At 43.6% G+C, this 22,323-nt stretch overlaps 1 protein-coding gene across 6 annotated transcripts in view; it reads right to left on the bottom strand.

The window, feature by feature from the left end:
- The window catches only part of PLEKHA2 (pleckstrin homology domain containing A2), a 76,015-nt gene extending 53,990 nt beyond the window's left edge, over nt 1–22,025 (bottom strand). For 2 of the 6 annotated variants that reach the window (XM_025434209.3, XM_035700238.2), the window contains exons 1-2: nt 6,723–6,998; nt 6,306–6,397 (exon numbers count right to left, since the gene is read on the bottom strand). The gene's annotated coding sequence lies outside the window, so the exon portion shown is untranslated. Of the gene's footprint in view, nt 1–6,305; nt 6,398–6,722; nt 6,999–7,353; nt 7,420–21,846 lie in introns of those variants that run through there. The other 4 variants (XM_035700237.2, XM_025434025.3, XM_025434137.3 and 1 more) reach the window with 4 other exon arrangements.
- Between the last annotated feature and the right edge of the window lie 298 nt (nt 22,026–22,323).

Consider the following 22,323-nt stretch of genomic DNA (forward strand, 5'->3'; position numbering starts at 1 on the left):
AACAAGTTGGAAGTGCCTTGAATGTCCCAATGATTAGGGGATAATTAAATAAATTATGGGACATTCACATAAGGAAATATTATACAATCAAACAACTGTGTTTTCAAAGAATTTTAAATGAATTAGGAAAAAACTCATCATAAGTTTTTTAAAGATACAATATGACTTATATTATGATCTTAATCCCTTAAGTATTGTTTTTGTATTTCTGTATTTGGATAGAAAAAGATTGATATATAGGCATCAAAATACTGACAGTTATTATCTATTAATTATGGGTGAATTTTATTTACTTCTGTATATTTTCTAAATTTTCCAAATGTTCTACAGGGCATGTGTGCTCCTTTATTCAGCAGGTGGGAAAGCTTTTTTAACTACACACACATTCTGACCCCAGTGTATAAATTTTGAAGCTGAGAATAAATTTGTCAAGTCTCCAGAGTCCACAAACAAGCAAAACCTTGCCTCAATTACAGCTCTCTTGGGACTTTTTGGTGTTTTAGTCTTTTTTTTTTTTTTTTTTTTTTTTTTTCTGAGTAAGCCCTACATCCAGCATGAGGCTTAAACTCACGACCCCAACATCAAGGGTTGCATGCTCCACCAACCAAGCCAGTCAGGCGCCCCAAAGTCTTAAACCTAATGAAGCACTATCCCACCCATCACAACTGCCCAAGAGCCAGGTACCTCTATCCAGAGGGCTTTGGCACTCTCCAATCTAGTTGGGTTTGGGTTTCATACTTCCTATTGCACCATCCTCTTAGACAGGCTCAGTCTTTCCCCTGCACGTTTGGTTCCTTGCTCTCTAGTCTTCATAAGAGGAGCCCCTGCCCTTTAAGTGAATTCAATATTCACACCCTCATCAATAACTATCTTCCTCTACTGTTACGGTGCCTAAGCCACACCATGCCTAGTGCTCTGGCTAAACTAAGCAGGAGCCCTGAGAAAGACCCTCAGTAGACCTTTCCTTCTTGAAACTTTAGAGATGGGGCTTGCATTTGTTAAATAAATGGCTGAACAGATGAATGAAAAGATGGATAAATAGATTTAGGCTTTAGAGTTATTACATCATTAAAGCTGTAGTTTGCTTTATTGGATGTCTTTTTAAAAAATTTTATATTTAAGTAATCTCTACACCCAACGTGGGGCTCAAACTCACAACCACAAGATCAAAAGTCACATGCTCCACCGAGTGAGCCAGCCAGGCACCCCTTGGATATCTTATTTTTAAGACTGCTCATGTAGTTTGGAGATACAGGAAAAAACAGAGTGAAATAAGAGAGATTCATCTGCTTGACCATTCTGATGCTTCTGAGGGAAATAAAATGGAAAGTGCTAACACAGACAAAGCCTCAAATGGTGTTGGCCCCATCATGAAACCATCCACTATAACCTCCAATGGTTCAAGTATGAAAAAAAAAAACATAAATTCATTTTATAAATTTGAAGATTTTTCTTTCATGTTACTTTATGTTGGCAGGACAGGAAATTTCAGGGATTTTGCTCCAGAAAAAGTCAGGAAGGTGTTTCTTGACATGTGGTGGGACGTACAGAACATCTCCTGTCTTGTTACCCTATGAGGGTGGGAGCTGGACACAGCAGAATCCGTGGCGAGTGAGAGGGATACTAACAGGAAATTGCTAAACTTCAACAGGAGAAAGTTTATCGGGAAATGACATCAGAGGTCTCAGGGGACTGTAACTCCGCAGACAGGAACCGGGGTGTGGAGGTTCAGAGCAGTCACTCAGCTAGTGCTAGAATATGCACGGGCCATGTGAACAGACTTCACCTCTGTTTAAATCTGCAGCATACAGGAGTGTGTCGTGCGAGTTCCAACAATGCCAAGGGCCCAGGAAAAACCACAAAACACAAACATAGCTATTTCAAAACACATCATTGGGAGTGGACCAAAGATTATAACTTAGAAAGTGCGGGAGCAGTCTATCTCCTACTGTAACACTACCACTGCACTTTGACAGTGTCATAAGAACAAATTCCAAATCATCTTAAGGCAGGAGGATAATGTGAGAGAGAAGGGAATGCCCCAAGAACATGTTCCCAGTAAAAGCAGAGTGAGAAATGCAAACATCTACAGCAACAGGGAAGAAAAGGTGCCCCTGTGACACAGACAGCCCAAACCCTACCAGACCCTAGAGCTTCGTGGGGAAGGAAAAGACCCTCAAGAAGGGATTTTCAAGGGGACAAATTTCAGGGAAAAGGCTAGAGAAACTGAACATTGATCTACCGCAAGAAGAATGCCAAAAGCAACAAAAATATTTTAAACTGTCATGACCTCTCTTAACAGCAGCTTCATGTATGGTCAGAGAAAATGTGGTAGTTGGAGCCAGTAGGAAACAAAGGTCTTCCCATGGCTCAAGGCTCCACCAGAGATCACAAGCACAGGGGGGCAACCACATCTGGTTTATAAATGAGCCTATAAAAACTGAGATCTCCAATTTTCAGACTTGTGGCAGTCCCCCCAGTTAGGAAACACAATGAGCACTGGGTTTCACTGCAGGGCTTCCTAACAGGAATCCAGAGCAATCACTTTCATTTAAAACTTTACCCAGTCTTTTGCAAAGTGCTGGGGGCAACTGTAAATGGCCAAAGTGTGTCTGTCGAAGGAGGAGATGGAGGAGATGTCGAAATGCTGGGTGCGGCGAAGAGGATGTGCAGGTGACAGCGACCAGTGTGAGTGTGTTCGTTAAAACTCTTGGAAGGAGAAGACCATAAGAAAGGGTGTGCTGACTTCAGCTCCCCATCAATGTGGGAGAGTGAAGTGAAAGAGCATGTGTTGTAGAGTCCGACAGACTCTACTGAACTCTTCTGGGCCTGTTTCCTGGGTTGCAAGAGGGAGGGAATCGCTTTATAGACTTCAAAGGTGGCTCTGAGAATTAAATGAAATAATGTGTGAAAAGTGCTTAACAGGAGTTCTGGTAAAGAGGAAGCACTGGGTAAACGTCGTTATGATGTGTGTGAAATGCCTCACAAGTACTATATGATTATCATTACTACTGCAAAGCTGCTCATTACAGGGCAGGCAGCTGCATGGCTGTCTCTACCCCTCAAATCTCAATAAGCAAATGTCAAAAGAAAGGCTAGAACACTAGGATCCCTCACCAGGAAAGGCACAAACTTCTTCTACTCTTCCCTCGACTCCAAGAACCATCATATTTTACATCTCTGAAATTCTCCAGGGGGGGTTAAAAAAAAAAAAAACAAAAACAAAACAGGGCACCTGGGTGGTTCAGTGGTTGTCATGATCCTGGGTCCTGGGCTAGAGTCTCACATTGGGCTCCCCGCAGGGAGTCTGCTTCTCCCTCTGCCTGTGTCTCTGCCTCTCTGTGTCTCTCATGAATAAATAAATAAAATCTTTAACAAAACAAAACAAAAACAAGAGATCCACAGACTCCATCTTGGCCAGGCTATCCTGAAAGTTAACAGAACCCAGGCATGCAGGTCAGGCTCCAGGGAAAGGACTCAGGGGCTGCCTCCTGCTCCGCCCCCAGAAGCATCCCAATTGGGAGAGCCCCTTTGCAAGTGGATGGCCAAATTTAAGTCCTAGCTAATGGCACTGTGAATTCCAGCCTTTGTCCTTTAACTATAGTGCTTCTCAAGAGTATAAGGACAAGCAGACCTCACTTCCCACCCTCTTTATCTCAGCGGCCAGCCTCTGCGGCCAGAAAGGCACCCCACAGGCCCAAAGCTGAAGAAAGCCTTTTGCCCAACACCGGGCAGTGTCAGGAGCTCCTGCCTCAGCAGGGCTGCAACCTCCACAGTGAAAGAGCTCCATTCAGCTTTCAATCCTCTGCCTAAAAGAGATAAATTATAAAGCCTAAAAGGTTGGATGGGCTTAAAGGCAGGGGCCAGGAGATGCGAGAGCACAGCAACCCAAGATTTGGAACAAAAGTCAACGGAGTCTTCCAGCTATAGTCTGGCTCCACCAACCATAGGGCCCCTAAGAACAGGAAGGAAGGGACCCATCCCTCCCGCCTCTCAGCTGCCCTATCTCCCCACCCTGTCCAATTCCCTGGCTCAGTGATGGGCTACTACTGGGCAGGGCTAGGATTCTTCTCTCCCCATAGGCTGTCACACTATAATATTTGTTCTGTTTCCTTCCTTTCCAAAGCCTAACAGATTAGATTGCAGGAGTCCTATCCAGCTCACTAAGACAGTTGGAAAACTGAAAGTAAGGCAACCCAAACTGTTAAGGGTAGAAAGACATAAGTGGGGCAGTCCAATGTGCTAGCCCCGAGACCTTCTTTTCCAAGTCGTGGGCCTATATTGGCCACAATAAGTAGCGCCATAGTCGCCTCCGTGAATCAGAAGGAGTATTTACTGCCCTGTGGCCCACAGCAAGATCTAACTTGAGGTACTTCAGCCTTTTAACGGGCATCGCCCACCTGTCCACCTGCCTCGTGAGGAAGACAGGAAATCAATGAAGTGCCAGCTGGATGCACACAATGAAGACCATGTTCCTGCCATTTGGGAGGACTTTCAGGAAACACCCAGAAAGCAAGCAGGAGAGCTGGTTGTTCAGGAGGATTTGACTGATAGAGCTAATGCTTCTCCCTTCCCACTTTTGCAGAATTTCTCCAAAACTAGGCACCAACCAAAACTTGCATGTCTTCAGGATTTATTTTAACCTTAGTAAAATACCGAGCTCAATACAGTTCAGCTCACTAGGATGACAAGACGGGACATGCAGGCCCTCCTTCCTTTTTAAAGAAAAGAGAAGAAAGCACCAACGAGGAAAGAGAAGGGCTTGCAAACTCTCTACCCAGGAGCAGGTGGTTTCCAAATTGATAACCAAGGTGATCACCCCTATCTGTGAGGTGAGCAAGGCTCCCATCAAGTCAACTACCTGAAATACCACCAGGGGCGCCACAGACACTTTGTAGAAAGTGGGGCTGACAAATAGGAGCCAAGATCTAAAGGCAACATCCAGAGGAAACCCTCATGCACCAACTTGGTGAACAGAATTTCTACAGGCTTGAGGTACTGCCACACTGCTCTTTTCCCTTCCATCCAACAGGTGCAAACAATTCGTGTACCTGCATTCATTCATTCAACAAACACCTGCTTACCATCTGGGAGATGTCATACATTGACCTGGCCATAATGTCTAGACTACAAGCTAGACTTTTGCTATGGCAAAAGTCATTGCGTTCAAGTGGTACACATAGAGAAGACAAATATCTGAAATGATGATGCTTTTTAACAAGCCTCCCCCTGGTTTCTCAAAGCATGCTGGATCTCTGTTTTAGCAATCCAATCCACTTTGTGTTCTAGGCACTTGTGTACAGCCTGTGTCTTCTCCGACTGTAAGCTAGCTCCCCGAAGACAGAGGCTGGACTTATTCATCTCTGCCTTTCATATCCTTATTATCCATTACATGTCAGCTGAATGCAACCATGAAACACAAAACAAACACTTCTATTCGCTCCAGACCTTCGGTTTCACTGTTTCTGAAGGCTTTGCCACCAGAGAAAAATGATGGAGCTCCAGAAAGGAGCAGAGAGGGGACTGGCTTAGATATATTAAGAACATGAGTACAGTTTTGGAACTTCAGCCCGAGGGCAACCACCATTCAGTGGGCTGAGGTGCCTCTAAGAGCCACAGCTGGCTTCCTGGTAGAATGCTTTCCCCTCCCTCTTTTCTGCTGTTTACTATCCTCTGGAAAACCCCATTTGGAGCCCTAAAGAAAGAAAAGAGGAGGAGCGGGAGAAGGAGTTCGAAGGGGAAGATTCAGCTAGAACCCAAACTCACCAAGAAGGAAGGAAACCTTAGGCGAAAGGCTGGCGGGGCGGGGTGGGGGGGGGGAGTGCTGGCCTGGGGGAAGAGATGTGTGAGGCCCAAGTGGAGGTCGCCCGCCGCGCCTCCTCTCTCTGGAGGTGCCTGTACCTCTTCTTTTCATGCACCGCCCTCTTTTACCCCTTTCCTCCTTCTTTTTGAATTTTTTTTTCAATTTTTGGGGATTTTTTTGTTGTTGTTAATTTGATGAAGTAACAGTCTTCAAAACTAGAGCAGAAAAGGGAAGCGTGTAAGGTGAGGAAGAAGTTGGTGAGAGCGAGAGACCGTCAGCTCTCTCATGGGTGCTTTCCCAATAAAGCACCGAACCTGCGTTTTAGGTCAGTTTTTCTTCGTCACCCCCAGAGGCCGGAGTTGCAGGAGCCCCAGGGCCCGGGCGGGCCCCCAGGGGAAAGGGAGAGCTCTCCCTCCGGGAGCACTGCAGGCCTGTCCTGTTATAAGGTAACAGGGGAAGAGAAAACGCGGCTCCACGGCCCAATGCGAGCCGCGGGACTTGCCTGGGACGTGCTCCGCTCCGCTCCCTCCCGCAGCCCGGCGGACGCTGCGAGGCCGGTGCTCCGGCGCCAGAACCCGCAGAGAAGTTTCGCCGCTGCAAACGTGAGAAAATGCAGCTCAGCAGAACCCCCGCCCCCCTGCCCGCGGCCCCGCCCCCGCAGCCCGACCCCTGGCGGCCGCGACCTCCGCCACCCCGGACGCTCCGCGAGCCCGCGGCAAGGGCCGCCCGTCGGGACCGCCCGGGGGCTCCGGGAGGGGCTCCGGGAGGGGCTACGGGAGGGGCTACGGGAGGCGCCCCGGGGGCTGCGGCCACCTTTCCCTTCGCTCCCCGCCCCGCCTGCGCGCCCTCGGCGCCCCCGCCCGGGCTCCCGGCCCCCGCGCGCCCTCCGCGCCCCGAGCCGCGGGGGCGCCCCACTTACCCAGCCGAGCGGCAGTCGGGGCTCGGGCAGGGTGGGTCACATGGGGGGGGCGCCCCCCCGGCCGGCCGGGCCGTGGCTCCCGGGGCACTGCTGGATCTCGCTGCCCAACTCTCCGAGCCTCCCGCTCCTCTCGCTCTTCTCCCCTCACCCCCGCCCCTCCTTCTCTCTTGTCTCTCGGCCCTTTTTTCCGGGTTAATTACGTTTCGTATTAAAGCAAAACCCAGCCCCGGATGTGAGTACAATGCTCCGCAGAGCCCGCCGGGGGAGGAGAGGGGTGCCGGGGCGCCGCGGGGTGGGAGGGGGCGCGGCCGGGCGCCGCGGGCTGCGCGGAGGAGGCGGGGGCGGGGCTCCGGGGCGGCCGCGGGGCGGGGGCGGGGGCGGGGGCGGGGCGGGGCGGCGGCGCAGGTGGGACCGGCGGCCGGGACCGCGCGCCCCAGGCAGCAGGTGGCCGCCGCCGGAAGGGGGCCCGGGCTGAGGGCACCCTCCCGCGAGGGAGGCTCCTTTCCAGGGCCCCACCCCGCGACCTCAGCGGGGCCTCCCTGGGACCGTGAGCCCGGGGGCTCTCCGGGGCTCGCCTTCAGCACAGGCTGAAAAGGGGAGGGTTGGGGTCTGAAGAAGGAGTGATTCTCACGGGCTGTCGCGAATGTGCCAGAGGAGCCCACCGGCGCCGGACCTTTGAACGAGGGGTGGAGGGACTTTCTCAGAGTGTGACGACGCAGGACGCCTCTCCGGCCCTCCGAGCGGGAGGGTGCTCTGGAAAAAATGGGAAACACAAGCATGCATCCAGGAAATAGTGCCAAGGGGAAGCCAAGAAAATGCGTGCGTGGTCTCAGCCGCACGGCAACCCTCTGGGTATCAATCCCCTTCACGATGAGGAAACCGAGACTCAGAGACGTTAAGTAATTTGCCTGCGTCCCACAGCTAATCAGCGGCAGGTCTGTCAGGTTCCGACGCCCGCCACCCACGTGGGGAGATCACTTAAATAGACACAGTCAGGCACAGAACCTCGGAAACGGGGACACTTAGTGGACTCACCCTTGGGATGGAGGAGGGAGAGAGGCAGTCCTGGGGGTTCTGATGCAGACGAGTTTGAGGGAGAGGAGCGCAAAGGAAGACCCTTGAGGCTCTAGGACGGGGACTGGCTGTGCGGGGTGACTGCTCCACTATTGTAGGGGGGAGGCCAGCCGAAAAGTCTCCAGGACCTGAGGCAACACAGCCTGACAGTAGAGGACCCTGAGCAGACAGGGGGGCAGCAGGACAGCACGCGGCGTGCAGCACACACCCCGAAACCACACAAGTTTCCTCTTCCATTTTGATTGCCAAAGCAAAAATGAGCCACCAGCTCTCTCAGGTGTGAAAAAAAGGCCATTTGCTTTAGAACATTTTGCTTCGAATGAGGAAGGAAAGGGGGGGACACATGAAAAAACAAAAACAAAAACATTTCCTTTGAAATAAATACATCAACGTCAATATTTTTCTGCTCATGAATATTTTTGCCACCCATAGGTTTCAGGCAACATAGCATCTCAAGGAGCATGTTCTCTGGAACCAGATGGACTGCGTTTGAATCCCAGCACTGCCACTTACTAGCTTTGATCGCTGTGCAAATGGCAACATTTCTGTGCCTCAGTCTCTATCTGGGTGGTTATGAAAAGTAAATGAGTTAACATTCGTAGTACTTAGATTACTGTGGAACATGAACTAGGTGCTATGTAAAAGTTTTTTAATTTAAAAATTAGATTATGGCTCTCATCGTGAAAAGGAACAAAATTCCACCCAGCCCCAAGCAAATCTGACTGGTACTGACAGTTTCTAGTATGAGCAATGAGATAAAAGTCTCAGATTTCATGGTATGGTTCAGATTAAAACCCATAAAACTCTACTCCCCATGGGGCCTGCCTGAGTCACTCAATCAGAGAGCCACAAATATTTTCTGAGCACTACTGTATTGGATGCCTGGGAAGCAAAGGGAGCCAAAGGCCTTGGGTCTCATTAGGGGGATACAAGTGTCACTAGAAGGTTGAGGCTTCAGCTTTGTATTGCTCTTAGAAGTGTCATGAAAATAGCACAGGGAATAAGTACAGCCAGCCTTTGGAGGAACAAGACCTGTGGAGGGAGAAGTGTAGAGGAGTTTGTATCAAAGAAGGAGACTGAAATGGGCCTGAGGAGATGGGTACAGTTTTACTGGAGGGGGAGCATTGGGCTAGGAGGAGGATCATCAGTGCACTTTGGGTGATATTCATATTTCACTGGGAGCCCTATTTACATTTGCCCCTGGCCAGGACCTGGCCCCAGTTAGACTACATTTTCTGCCCTGATTCCTCAACCTTATCCCTAGATTTCTGGGTGCTTCCTCGGTGGACGGCCCCCATCTCCTCCTGCAGTGGACACCACAGAGCGAGTGTCAGCTGAGTCTGTGCCCTGCTGAAGCCCCTTTGCTATCTCCTGACCTGGACATTTTGAAAATACTTCAATTCCCTGATTTTATGCATTCATTTTTTTTTTCCATGTAATAGTAGTCCTGATGTCTGAAAATGTAACCACCTTTGGGGATAGGTATGTCAAAAAAGGGCCTTATGGGGTGCCTGGTGGCTCAGTTGGTTGAGCATCTGACTCTTAATTTTGGCTTGGGTCATGATCTCAGAGTCGTGGGATCAGGCCTCCAATGAGGCTCGCAATCATCAGGGAGTCTGCTTGAGATTCTCCTTCTCCCTCTGCCCCTCCTCCCCATGCTCACTCATGCATGCACGCTCACTCATGCATGCACGCTCTCTCCCTCTCTCCCCCTCTTCCTCTCCAAAATAAATAAATAAATCTTTTTAAAAAGTGGGGAGACCCTTTCACATCACCTATTTCAGTCCCCTCATCGTATCTGCAAGATAAGGTTCAACAATTTGCTCAAGGTTCTGCAGCTAATTAGTGGCAGAGTTGGTTCTAAAATCCAGGGTTGACTTCCCCCAGAATCTTCTAGTAATACTAGAAAGTATAGGAACCTTTCCATGAAGATGGAGACTTCTGGCACAGAACCCAAGAATCTAAACAGTAGCCTATACTCAAAGAGCCATTTATTTATGCACTTTCTATTTATTTTCCATATTAATGGCTGGGTAACTAGATAGCCTAATAACCTTTGGTGGGGAGCCAGAGCACCCTCCAGGCAAATACATTGTTCTCTGTCCTTAAAGATACCCATTATATAAGGTACCAGGCTATAGCCAGGGCTCATTAGTTCCCCTGGGGAAGGTGTGAGACTGAAGAGGCCAAGGTCATTGGTTGATCCTGATTTAGGGCAGTTAATTTTGCACAGAGAGAAATTGCTCCAAGACCATTGTACCTCTAATGCTAGCTGGTCATTTCATAAATAGTTACTGTCAGTTTCCATAGCAAAGTACCACCCATTTCCAGAAAGATTACTCAAACTACTGTTTTTCTATTCAGTCCTATTCATTCAACAATTATCTGAACCTATTACACATTTTTCTCCCATCATATGTCTTGCATTTACTTATAATCCAGGTACTTGCTAAATGCTAATTGTTTTACTGGATTATCTCACTTAAGTCTTAACTGGGAGCAAGGTACTATTTTATTTTCTCATAGATAAGATGACTAAGGTGTGGGCAGCCTGGGTGGCTCAGTGGTTTAGCACCATCTTCAATTCAGCCCAGGGCATGATCCTGGAGACCTGGGACTGAGTCCCACGTCGGGCTCCCTGCATGGAGCCTGCTTCTCCCTCTGCCTGTGTCTCTTCCTCTCTCTGTGTCTCTCATGAATAAATAAATACAATCTTAAAAAAAAAAAAAAAAAAAAGATGGCTAAGGCATAGAGGCCAAGCCTAGATACAAACCTGTGCAGCCTGATGCCAGAGCCTGCCCTCATAACCACTGAGTTTGTGAAGGATACAGAAAGACACAACACAATACTCCTTCCCATCTACACTTTCAATAGTTGTCATCATTTAGAATCTCCATTCTGTTTCACCTCGCAATTTCATGTCCAAATGTATGTATTAAAGAAAGTCATCTGAAGTTGTATATGGTATATATGGAGTACATGTATATATGCATGTGTGCAGTGTATACCTATGGAATATGTACACACATACTGCAATGTTGTTCATAATGTGGAAAATTAGAAATCATCCTCATGCTCATCAACACAGGATTGAACAGATAAATATGTGTCCATCCATACAATCCTCTGCTGTTCAGCTGTTAGAAAAGAAAAAGAGGGATCCCTGGGTAGCGCAGCGGTTTGGCGCCTGCCTTTGGCCCAGGGCGCGATCCTGGAGACCCGGGATCGAATCCCACATCGGGCTCCCGGTGCATGGAGCCTGCTTCTCCCTCTGCCTGTGTCTCTGCCTCTCTCTCTCTCTCTGTGACTATCATAAATAAATAAAAAAAAAAAATTAAAAAAAAAAAAAAAAAAAAAGAAAAAGATATCTCTCTTTATAAAAACTACAAAAAATACTAAATATTTTAAATGGAAAGAAGACACAGAGCTGCCTGCATAGTATACTAGGATTTCTGTAAATAAAAATTATACACATTTATTATATGAAAAAAGAGTAGATTGTATTCCAAACTGTTAACCACAGTTCTCTCAGGGTGGGGAAGGAGGAGTCACTTTCTAAGAGATGCACTTCTGTAATGTTTAATTTTTTGGAAAAAACATGCCTACATTTGGTTGTCAAAAAACAATAATGGTTTAAAATTTAATTTAAAAAAATTCAAGGACCTATCAGAATGCATATTGCAGCCCTCAAGGAGCCCATCCTTGAGGCTGGGAGGGAATGTAACATTGACAGAAATATGGAGGGAATATACAGGGAGACAGTATAACATATACAGAAATAACTATCATAAAAGCCAGAAACTCATACACACAGATTGATGAGCAGAGATGCAATTCTGCAGGAAAATCTAACCAGTTGGGGTTGAGAGGTGCAGGAAAAAATGTGTTAAAGGAGATGGCACTTTGTGAGGACCTTGCAGGAAGAGTAAGATGTAGAAGGTGAAAAGGGGGTGAGAACAGGTGGACTCCAGATAAAGATTGCATCAAGGCAAAGCACGGAGGCAGGACCATTTGGGATCCATTTGAAGATGTGTGGCCAGTCCAGTTCAGTTGGAACACAGGAGGGTAGATGAAGGATTGTCATGGGGAGCAAAATGGGAAAGAAAGGTAGCTGGAAGGTCTTTATTGCTAAGCTAATGAGTTGTATTTATTATTTTAAGTCAAGAGCCCTCTGAAAGTTTTTGAGCAAGGAAATGACACAATTAGTAATGAATAAGCAGTGATTTCATAGTGACTGCATAGAAACTGGATTCTAGCACCAAGCTGTCAGGATTTGCCTTGTAACTGTCACTAATTAGCTGCACAGCCATGAACCAGGTATTTTACTTCTCTATGTTCCCATAAAATGGAGAAGGTGATGATAACAGATGACCTACCTCACACTATCGTTAAAATTGAGTGAGTTAACGTTTTCAAGGCACATGGCAAGTGCTAAGATTGTCCATTAAACCTAAAAAATCCAGTGTGATACCTTTGGATTAAGATCTTTGCATTTCATTTTGAGACTTTTATTATAAAAAGCTAACATTACATGATAAATTATTAGCTGTTCCTTCTTTTCCCTTTCACAGGGTTAGAGATTATTAATCTCATTTTACAGATAGAAGAATTTAGGTTTTAAGGAAAGATACAATCTCGGCCTCACATGGCCAGTCACGAGATGGATATGCAAATTCTTATCCCTTGTTCAGTGACCCTGCCTACCACCCAGGGTTATGTCTTAGCTCAAACTCTGAGAACCTGGAGAATAGGAAAAACAGGAAGTAGAAGAAACTGGCAATTTCTGTTTACATGATGAGGGAAATAGCAGTAAGGGACAGTAATGAGGTAAAGTAAAAAAAGATAAAACTTTGGTGGAACATTTGAAAGTATGTATGTAGACTCAGACTTGTTATATATAATATATATGTTATATATATTCATCTGAAGACATATGGTATATATATCTGATATATGTGTGTGTGTGTGTGTGTGTGTGTGTGTGTGTGTATAGTGGATGATGCCCCCAATCGAAAAAATCATATGTTGAAGACCTGACAATGTGAATGCATTTGGAGATAAGGCTTCTAGGATGTAATTAAGGTTAAATGAGGTCATGAGGTAAGGCCCAACTCCGATAGGATTAGTCACCTTATAAGAAGAGGAAGAGCTCTCCACCCTCTCTCCAAGGAAAGGCCATATGAATGCATAGCAAGAAGGTGGCACCCTACAAGCCAGGAGGAGAGTTCTCCCCAGAACCCAATCATGCTGGCAACCTGATCTCAGACTTCTAGCCTCCACAACTGTGAGAAAATAAATTTCTGTGGTTTAAGCCACCCGGTCTGCAGTGTTTTTTTATATGCATATGTACACATACATATATACATGCATTGCACACATACACATGCTAAAAATTATTTCCCAATAACAAAGTTTGGAAAATAATGCCATACAGCTAAATATGACACTAATAAACCTCAAAACTGAGTATACATCCTGTCCCCAGAAATAACAGTCTGCTGGCCAAATGCACCATTCCTATTGATTCATGCTGACGGCATTGTTTTTTCCGTCAGATTGAATAAGCGCAGTGCACTGCTTGGATTCCTGTATTCCTAGTGATGCCCTGGGATTATATGGGAAGAATTGGGCCTGTGGAATCAGAGAGAGAATGAATAGATACCTTAGCTATGGATCCATGACCATATTTTAGCACTAATATTAACTTTAGAGTTGCTTAGACTAGTTACATAATTCATTTCTTCATCAATGAGCCTACAGGGTGGGCTGCTATTTGGAAGTACTTGTGGGTGAAGAGAGTCAAAGTCGTTAACTGGAATAAACGCTGTTGAATTTACTCTAAGAGATGCCTGTGGGAGTCAGTGAAGAGGGTTGACTTTTACATCAATGGTTCTTAACACAAGCTGATTATTACAAAACAACAAAAAAGCACAAAGGATATTTGGACAGAGATGTACATCCTTCATTATTTTGTTAATAGGAAATATACACACAGTACAAAGTTCAAAATGTGCAAAAGAGTAAGATTGAACAAATATTTCTTCACTCATGTCCTCCAACCACTGCTCTCCTCCCCAGAGATAATCAATGTGTGTGATAATAAAAACATTCAGTTTTGCAAGGATATACTTAAAAATGTTGCCAGTAACTATCTGAGTTAGATGTACAGGTGATTCTTTAAAATTTTTATATTTCTGAATTTTCTAAGTATTCTTTAATGAGCCTGTAGTATTTTGTGATTAGAAAAAAAAGTTAATAAATCTACTTATTTAAAAGTAAATAAATAGATTTTAATTTAAAAGTACCTTAGAGGTCTCATAGCTGCTTTGTGATTTAAACACACACACACACACACACACACACACACACACACACACACAAGTTGTCAGTCTGCAGATACGCTTTTCGAAAAATTTAGCCAATTTGTTTCCATTCACATTAAAATTCCTGCCACTGGAAAAGATATACAGAACCTGATCACCAACTTGAACCCTAAGATCTAGTGAAACTCATTATGACTCATTGGAAACAGGTAATTTGCTCAGGGATCTTCTTTCAAATTTCATCATAATTTGTATGATGACTCCACATGTCTATCAAACTATATTAAAATTAAGTGTAACACTAGGCTGGAGAATTAAGCCCAGTCCAGCCTAATTCTTTTATTTAGTAATTAAACAATAACAAGCTAAATTTATCCTTACACCTATTCTTAATGATGTTCTGAATGTTCTAATTGGATAAATAGCCAAATGCACCCTCTAGCATCTGATGTCAAAAGATGTCACAGTCATGGCTTGCTGAAAAGATATATAGGGATTGTGGCATTGATTTGGAGGTCACCCTTTTGGCAATTTGAATCTCTGGGCTGGAATTCCAAACACAAAAAGAAGAGGGAAAGGGTCACTGAGTAGCCAAAGTCCCTCATTAAGGAGAACCTTGCTTAGCCTCGCTTACTGGTTCTGACTGAACATCTACTATATAAAGGTCCATTTGTGTGGGGGCCCCTGAGTAGCTCAGTGGTTGAGCATCTGCCTTTAGCTCAAGTCATGATCCCAGGGTTCTGGGATGGAGTCCTGCAATGGGGCTCCCTGCAGGGAACCTTGCTTCTCCCTCTGCCTATGTCTCTGCCTCTCTCTCTCTGTATCTCTCCTGAATAAATAAATAAAATCTTAAAAAAAAAAAAAAAGGGTTCAGTTGTGTAGTTTCCTTCTCCTCACAGAATTAGAAACAGCAGGGGAATGGTCATGATCTTAGAGAAGGAGGAGGGGCGGTATGGAGGAGGAAATTATTTTACTGTTTGTTCCTGTCTGTAAACAGATGAGCTGACAACAAAGGAGGGGAAAGAAAAGTGAAGAATTCCCAGAGATTATATGTGCTGAAGACGATCTTTGTCATTCCTGGTGATGATCTTGGGGTAGGAAAAAGTGGTTGAACTACGATCAGTGCCTTTATTTTAGATGGAAAGTTCTGTGTGGCTTAACTGGTAAGAATGGTGGCCTATGGGCAGAAGACCACCTCTGAGGGAGGCGGTAAGAGAAGACAGGATTCACTCACACTCTTCTACCTTTTTAAAATATTACATCATGTGCCCTATGTATCTTATGTTTAATAATAAAAAATGTTTGAAAACATTTAATGCCCATACAAAAAAACTTTACAAATAAAAAGTTGGTGAAAATAAAACTGTAAAAATTAAAAATATTTAAAAAATTAAAAATATTGAAGATCTGAAGCCATAAAACTCCTAGAAAAAAACATAATTGGTAAGCTCCTTGGCACCACTCTTGGCAATGATGCTTTTTGATTTGACTCCAAAAGCAAAAATAAACAAATGGGATTACATTGAACTAAAAATCTTCTGCACAGCAATGGAAACAATCAACAAATTGAAAAGGCACCTACTGAATGTGAGAACATATTTGCTAATATCATGTATTTGATAAGGAGCTAATATCCAAAATATATAAGGAACTCACACAACTCAGTAGCAAAACCAAAAATCTGATTTAAAAATTAGACATTTTTCCAAAAAACACATATAAATAGCCAAGAGGTATATGAAAAAATGCTCAACATCATTCAACAGCAGGGAAATGCAAATCAAAATGACAATGAGATATCACCTCATACCTGTCAGAATGCTGATACCAAAAAGATAAAATAACAATTATTAGCAAGGATGTGGAGCAAAGCTGTTAGAGGGAATGTAAATTGGGGCAACTACTATGGAAAATAGTATGGAGGGTCCTCAAGAAGTTAAAAATAAAATAGAAATACTGTATGATCTAGCAATTCCACTTCTGAGTACAGCTAAGGAAGCAAAATGACCGCCTCAAAGAGATATCTGTATGAGCTATCCCATAAGAAAATGTAATACATACACAGAGAGAGAATATTACTCAGCCGTAAAAAAGGAAATCCTGACATTTATGACAACATGAATGGACTTTGGGAGTATTATGCTCAGTGAAGTAAGTCAGACAGGGAAAGGGAAATACTGTATGATCTTACTTATATCTGGAATCTAAAAAACAAACAAACAGAAACAAAGAACAGATCAGTGGTTGCCAGAAGCAGAGTAAAGGAGGTGGATAGGAAATGTGTGAAGATGGTCAAAAGATACAAACTTCCAGTTACAAGATAAATAAGTTCTGGGAATATAATGTACAGCATAGTGACTATAGCTAACATCACTATATTGTATATTTGAAAGTTGCCAGAAGAGTAGATCTTAAAAGTTCTCATCACAGAAAAAAATTGTAGCTATATGAGGTGATGGATGCTAACTAAATTTATTGTGGTGACCATTTTGTCACATATATTGATTTGAGCGTTATGTTAATCAATTTATTTGATCATTGTACACTTCAAATTTTTTTAATTTTATTTTTTTAGAGAAAGAGAGAGCACAGAAGCATCGTGGCAGGGAGGGGCAGAAAGGGAGGGAGAAAATCTCAAGCAGACTCCCCACTGAACATGGAGCCTGATATGGGGCTCGATCCACAACCCTGCGATCATGACCTGAGCCAAAATCAAGAGTCAGAGAAGTGCTTAACCGACCAAGACATCCAGTGCCCCTATATTGTACACTTTAATACAATGTTATATGTCAATTATACTATAATAGAAATGGAGAAAAATACAAAAAAGATATAAAAGATACAAAAAAATTGTACCACAGTGAGATATCACTACACACCTATCAGAATGGCTAAAATAAAAAATAGTGACAATATCATGCTGGTGAGGATGAAGAGAAACTGGATCATGATACTTTGCTGGTGGGGATGTCAAATGGTACAGCTCTTCTAGAAAACAGTTTGGCAGTTTCTGCAAAAAGTAAACATATGACTAGCACATGATCCAGTAATTGTACTCCTGGGCATTCATCCTAGAGAAAGAAGACATGACGGGTCCCTGGATGGCCCAGTCAGTTAAGCATCTGCCTTCAGCTCAGGTCATGATCTTGGGGTCCTGGGATGGAGCCCTGGGTAGGGCTCCCCACCCAGCAAGGAGTCTGTTTCTCTCTCTCCCTGTCTCTGTCTCTCCCCTGCTTGTGCTCTCCCTCTCTCTCTCAAATAAATAAAACCTTTAATACAAAAAAAAAAAAAGAAATGAAGGTATGATCACACAAAAATCTGTGCATAAATTATTATAGCCCCTTTTATTCATAATAGCCAAAAATGAAACAACTCAGATGTCCTTCAACATGGTGAATAAGTAAACTGTGGTAGATCCATACCATAGACTACTCTTTAGCAATAAAAGGAAACAAGCTACTGATATAGACAACAACAAGGATGAATATTCAGAAAAGTATGCTGAATGAAAAAAGCCAGTCCCCGATGGTTACATATCGATTCCATTTATATGATGTTCTTGAAATGGCACTATAAGAAATGGTGAACCAATAAATGATTGTCAAGGTTAAGAAGGGTGTGCGGTAGGAGAGAAGTGAGTGTGGCTATAAAAGGGCAGCCCAGGGGCCCCTTAAGCTGATGGAAATCTTACTCTTGGCTGTATCAGTATTAATATTCTGGTGGTGATAGCAAACCTTGGTTTACAAGATGCTACCACTGGGGGAAACTGCCTAAAGGGTACACAGAATCTCTCTCAACTATTCCTTGTACAACTGCATGTGAATCTACAATTATCTCAAAATTTATTTAATTAAAGAGAAAAATTTTAAGCTATAAAAAATATTAGGAGGGTTTTGTGCTTAAAGAGTTATCACCTACTTTTAAAAATCAGTTGGGGTGCAACTTATCCCTCTTGACTCTAGATTAGCAAAGACATCACTACTTACAAAGCCCACACACTGGTCAAGCACACTTTCACACATTGTGGCTGGCAGAACTGAATTTGTGGTGAACGGACATTTAGTTTTTAGTTCTGATATGAAAAGCAGGGTTTCGTTGCTCTGCTCCCCTTACTGCCACAATCCCTGTTACATAGCTTCCCCCATGTGCGTTTCCTCTGCCACTGGGGCATATGGTTGCTACCACCCATTTTTCTGCCTTCCTTACAAAGCACACTTTTGATACTTGGAGAACCTCCCGAACCTCAACTGATATTCAAGAGAGTCAGTCTCCTCTGACAGGGTGCACATAAGCATCCGTTAGATCATTTCAATTCATTACCATAAAACGCTGCTGTGGCTCCCCTCTATTCAGAAGGTGAGAAGCAAGCATTACAGTAGAAGTCTGCTGAATGCAGCTTGTAATTACACGTTGCTGCGTATGCTGTGAGTCAAATCATATCCACTACCATGGAACTGCATATTCTTGAAATAGTTCAGCTGTGAGGTCTAGGGGCTGATTTATTTCTGGTTTCTCCAATTTAAGGCCTTGTGCGTGTAACTACCACCCAGTTGCGAGTAGATGGGCAGCACAATGAGGTACACAGAGCATTGGGCCAGGGCGCCCCTGAAAGTACAGGTAGAATGATGCCTATAATTTTTATTGTTCAAAGTTGTAAAGGATCTGGAAATCTAAGTACTGTATTTTGAGCAGAAATGTTAGTAAGAGAATGACATAAAGCAGAGGTCTTCAAACTTTTCTTTGCTCACACCCCTAAAAAATGCTGAAAATCATGTATCCCTTCACACATTTTAAGTGGACGTCTATAACTTTTCTTCGGAGGTTTGAGTGCTTGCAGGGGATGTAGTCTGCAGATTGTTTTCATCAAATGTTTTAAAATAAAACTGTTATATCACCCTTTTTAATGCACCCAATAGTATCTAAGTACCATAGTAATTTGACACCATCTTTCCTTTTTCAAAATGAACACAAAGTTCTTTAACAGAAATGCTAAATCATTCCATTTCCTCCATGAACTATATTTTCAGTGCACTTCCCTTAAAGATTTGTATCTAAATGTCATATATCTTGATGACATTTTTTATTATTTGAACATCAATCTTTTGGGCATCTTTTACTGATTACCCTATCAAATTTTTGAAACAAACATGCATGTGTAAATTAATTTTACAATTTCAAAAAATATCCTGTGACCATAAGGTATTAAAACATTTTCTGAGACTAAGTCATTGTTATAATTATTAGTGACACAGTAAATATGTTTTTTATTGATAATTAAACACAAAATAGTAAAATGTTAAAAATTTTTCTCCTAATGAGAATGATCTCTCCTAATGGATAAGGATGGATTTTTACTTGTATGTATTGGTATATTTTTACATATGCATGTAATTAGTTCAAAAATCCATTGATTGGGGCACATGGGTGGCTAAGGTTAGGCATCTGCCTTTGGCTGGGGTCATGATCCCGGGGTCAAGGGATTGAGCCCCACATCAGGCTCCCTGTTCAGCAGGGGGTGTCTGCTCCTCCCTCTCCCTCTCTCCCTCCCCTCCACTTGTTCTCGCTCGCTCACTCACTCTCTAAGATAAATACATAAAATATTTTTTTAAATCCATCAATTAATATTACTTCTTGCAATAATGAATAGATGTATCATCAATATTATCTTTATTTCTCATTTTTATGAATGAGAGCACTGAGAAACCTTCTTCAAGTCAATAAGTAAATGGGGCCATAAGGAGTTTTGCTGTGACAATGTCCGTCCAGGGCTTATGAGAAGGAAGGAAAGTAGGGACATATTTCTGGGCTTAGGGCTTCAGAGTTGCAGTTGGAGTTACCAAGTCACTTATGAATACAAACCCTGTATGAAGATTTGTAGCCAGCCCACCTTTGCCAGGAGACTTGAAATTTGTTTTTTCAGCAGTGCCAAATTTGGCAATATCATTCAATTCTTTGGACTCCTTCACGTTATAGGTCAGATATCACTTAGAGATCTTCCTTCAAAAATTACTCTATTGGGGGAAGTTGTCCTAGCATGGGGCAGGGAACTGTGGGAACTGTCTGTACTTTCTGCTTAATTTTGCTGTAAATCTAAAACCTGCTCTAAAAACTAAAGTCTATTTTTTAAAAAATTACTTTAATGATCTATCAGTGGTCAACTCAATTAGATTTTTCTTTAAGTTTTATGGAAAACAATAAATTGGAAACCACCTAATTTGTGAAATGATTGATATCTCAGTCATAAAAGCTTTTGCTTTCTCAACACAAACACAAATATTTCTAATTATTCCTTGTCTTGGCCCTGGAGGTTTTTACAAACTAGGACAATGCCTTTCTTTCCTTTTTTAGAAGTGAGGAAGGGCTGGTGTGCCAGGAGGGTGGGAGCAGAGAAGACCCAGTGTGACACTCAGCATGCTCCCATGCTCAATTCACCTCAGGCAGATCCAGAAACTGAATCCCTTAAAACTCTCTACCCTGTGGGCCCTCACAATTTAAACACCACTGGAATAAGATGATTTAATACCTACTTCAAATATACAGAAGAACTGTAACACCAGTTTGGGCAGGTATTTATTTGCTGTTTATCTGAAATTCAAATTTAACTGGGTATCATGTATCTATCTTTCTGGCAACCCTAACTAATCCAAATCATTCTCTTTAAAAAATGGCAAACATGGATCCCCTGAGTAGCTCAGTCAGTTGGGCATCTGCCTTTGGCTCAGGTCATGATCCCAGGGTCCTGAAATCCAGCCCCATGTATGGCTCCTCTGCTCAATAGGGAGTCTGCATCTCCCTCTCCCTCTGTGCTCATTCTCTCTCTCTCTCTCTCTCTCAAATAAATAAAAATTTAAAAACTTTAAAGAAATGGTGAACACGAAGAGTGGGCAAGCCTAAACAAGGCCCTCGACCAGGGAGCAGGGTCTTTTATTCCATCTATCTAATTCTCAAGTATAGTTACTGTTTTCTCATGTCTCATCATGGCGTCCACCATTCTCTCCCCCAAAATTGTTTCCATTCTTTGAACCCAAAGCAAAACTATAAGCAGAAACAACAAGAGCAATGACAACAGTCATGAAAGCAGGAAAGCTTTTGGAGGAAACCAGGCCAGTGAAACGCATTTGAGAGGAGCAGAGAGTGTGTGGGTACAGTGTGGGCAAAACATTTCTGTTCTGTCCTCTCAAAAGCAGAAGCTAAAAACAGGAGAGGGGGGAGCAGCCACTTCTTTCAGGGCAGAAACCACATATATAAGATTTGTGACTGTTTTCCTTTCCAGTCTTGCCCGTGGACACATGATAAAAAATATTCAAGTCCACCTACATTTCCTATACTATTCGGTGCTCTCCTGAGCTGTTCTTTAGGAAAGATATGGGCAAGCCTTTTCATTTTTTCTTCCCTCTTCTGTTTCTATTTACTACCACTGCCTTCTCTCCCTCCCTTCTCATCTCCCTGCACCAAAAATAATTTGAATTTCAAGCTTTTTTTTTTTTTTTTTTTGGCCTTCCTGTGGGTGTGGGAGGACCTCCTTTGGGAATTGTTCTGGATCTCGTCGGCTCCATCTGTAATTTGGCAAAATCTCTGTCTGCACCCCGCCCCCACTTCCTTTTCCTAATACAAGGGAGTCCGGGTGTCCCCCACCCCACAAAGAACCTCCTTAATCTAATCCTTAGGTAACCACTCTGAGAGGAGCACCCCCCAGGAGGCCCTCTGGGTCTGCAGCCTCCACTTACCTTGCCCCTGGTTCTGGAAGAAAGAGAGCTCTCTGTACCAAGGAGCCAGCTTCTCATCAGCCAGAGGAAGCCACCTTCTGCAGGCTGATGGCTCCAAAGGACAAGGTGACTTCCAGGAGGAAGGCAAGATCTGTGCTTCTTGGTTCAGGAGACATAAGGCAAGTCCCTGTTTCAAATACAGTTTTAAAAACTGATGAAGTTTAGAGAGTTGTGTGTGTGCCTGTGCGTCCCTCTCCTCAATTCACCCACGTGATTGCCTTGATTTTCCTCTGGGGGACAGCTGAGCTGCCTTTCTAAACAATCTCTCTGGCCCAAGCCTCCCTGCCCCCACCACCTTCCCCAAGAGCTGAAATCATGGCCATTCCTTAGCCAGTGTCACAATACTCCGGTAAGTTTTTGTTACTGACAAAAAAAGAAAAGTGGGGAAAAAAATGAGAGAAAGAAAAAGGACTGCACATCTAAGAATTTCCTGTGGTT

The sequence above is a fragment of the Canis lupus genome, chromosome 16 (assembly GCF_003254725.2).
Source record: "Canis lupus dingo isolate Sandy chromosome 16, ASM325472v2, whole genome shotgun sequence".
Classification (NCBI taxonomy): Eukaryota; Metazoa; Chordata; class Mammalia; order Carnivora; family Canidae; genus Canis; species Canis lupus.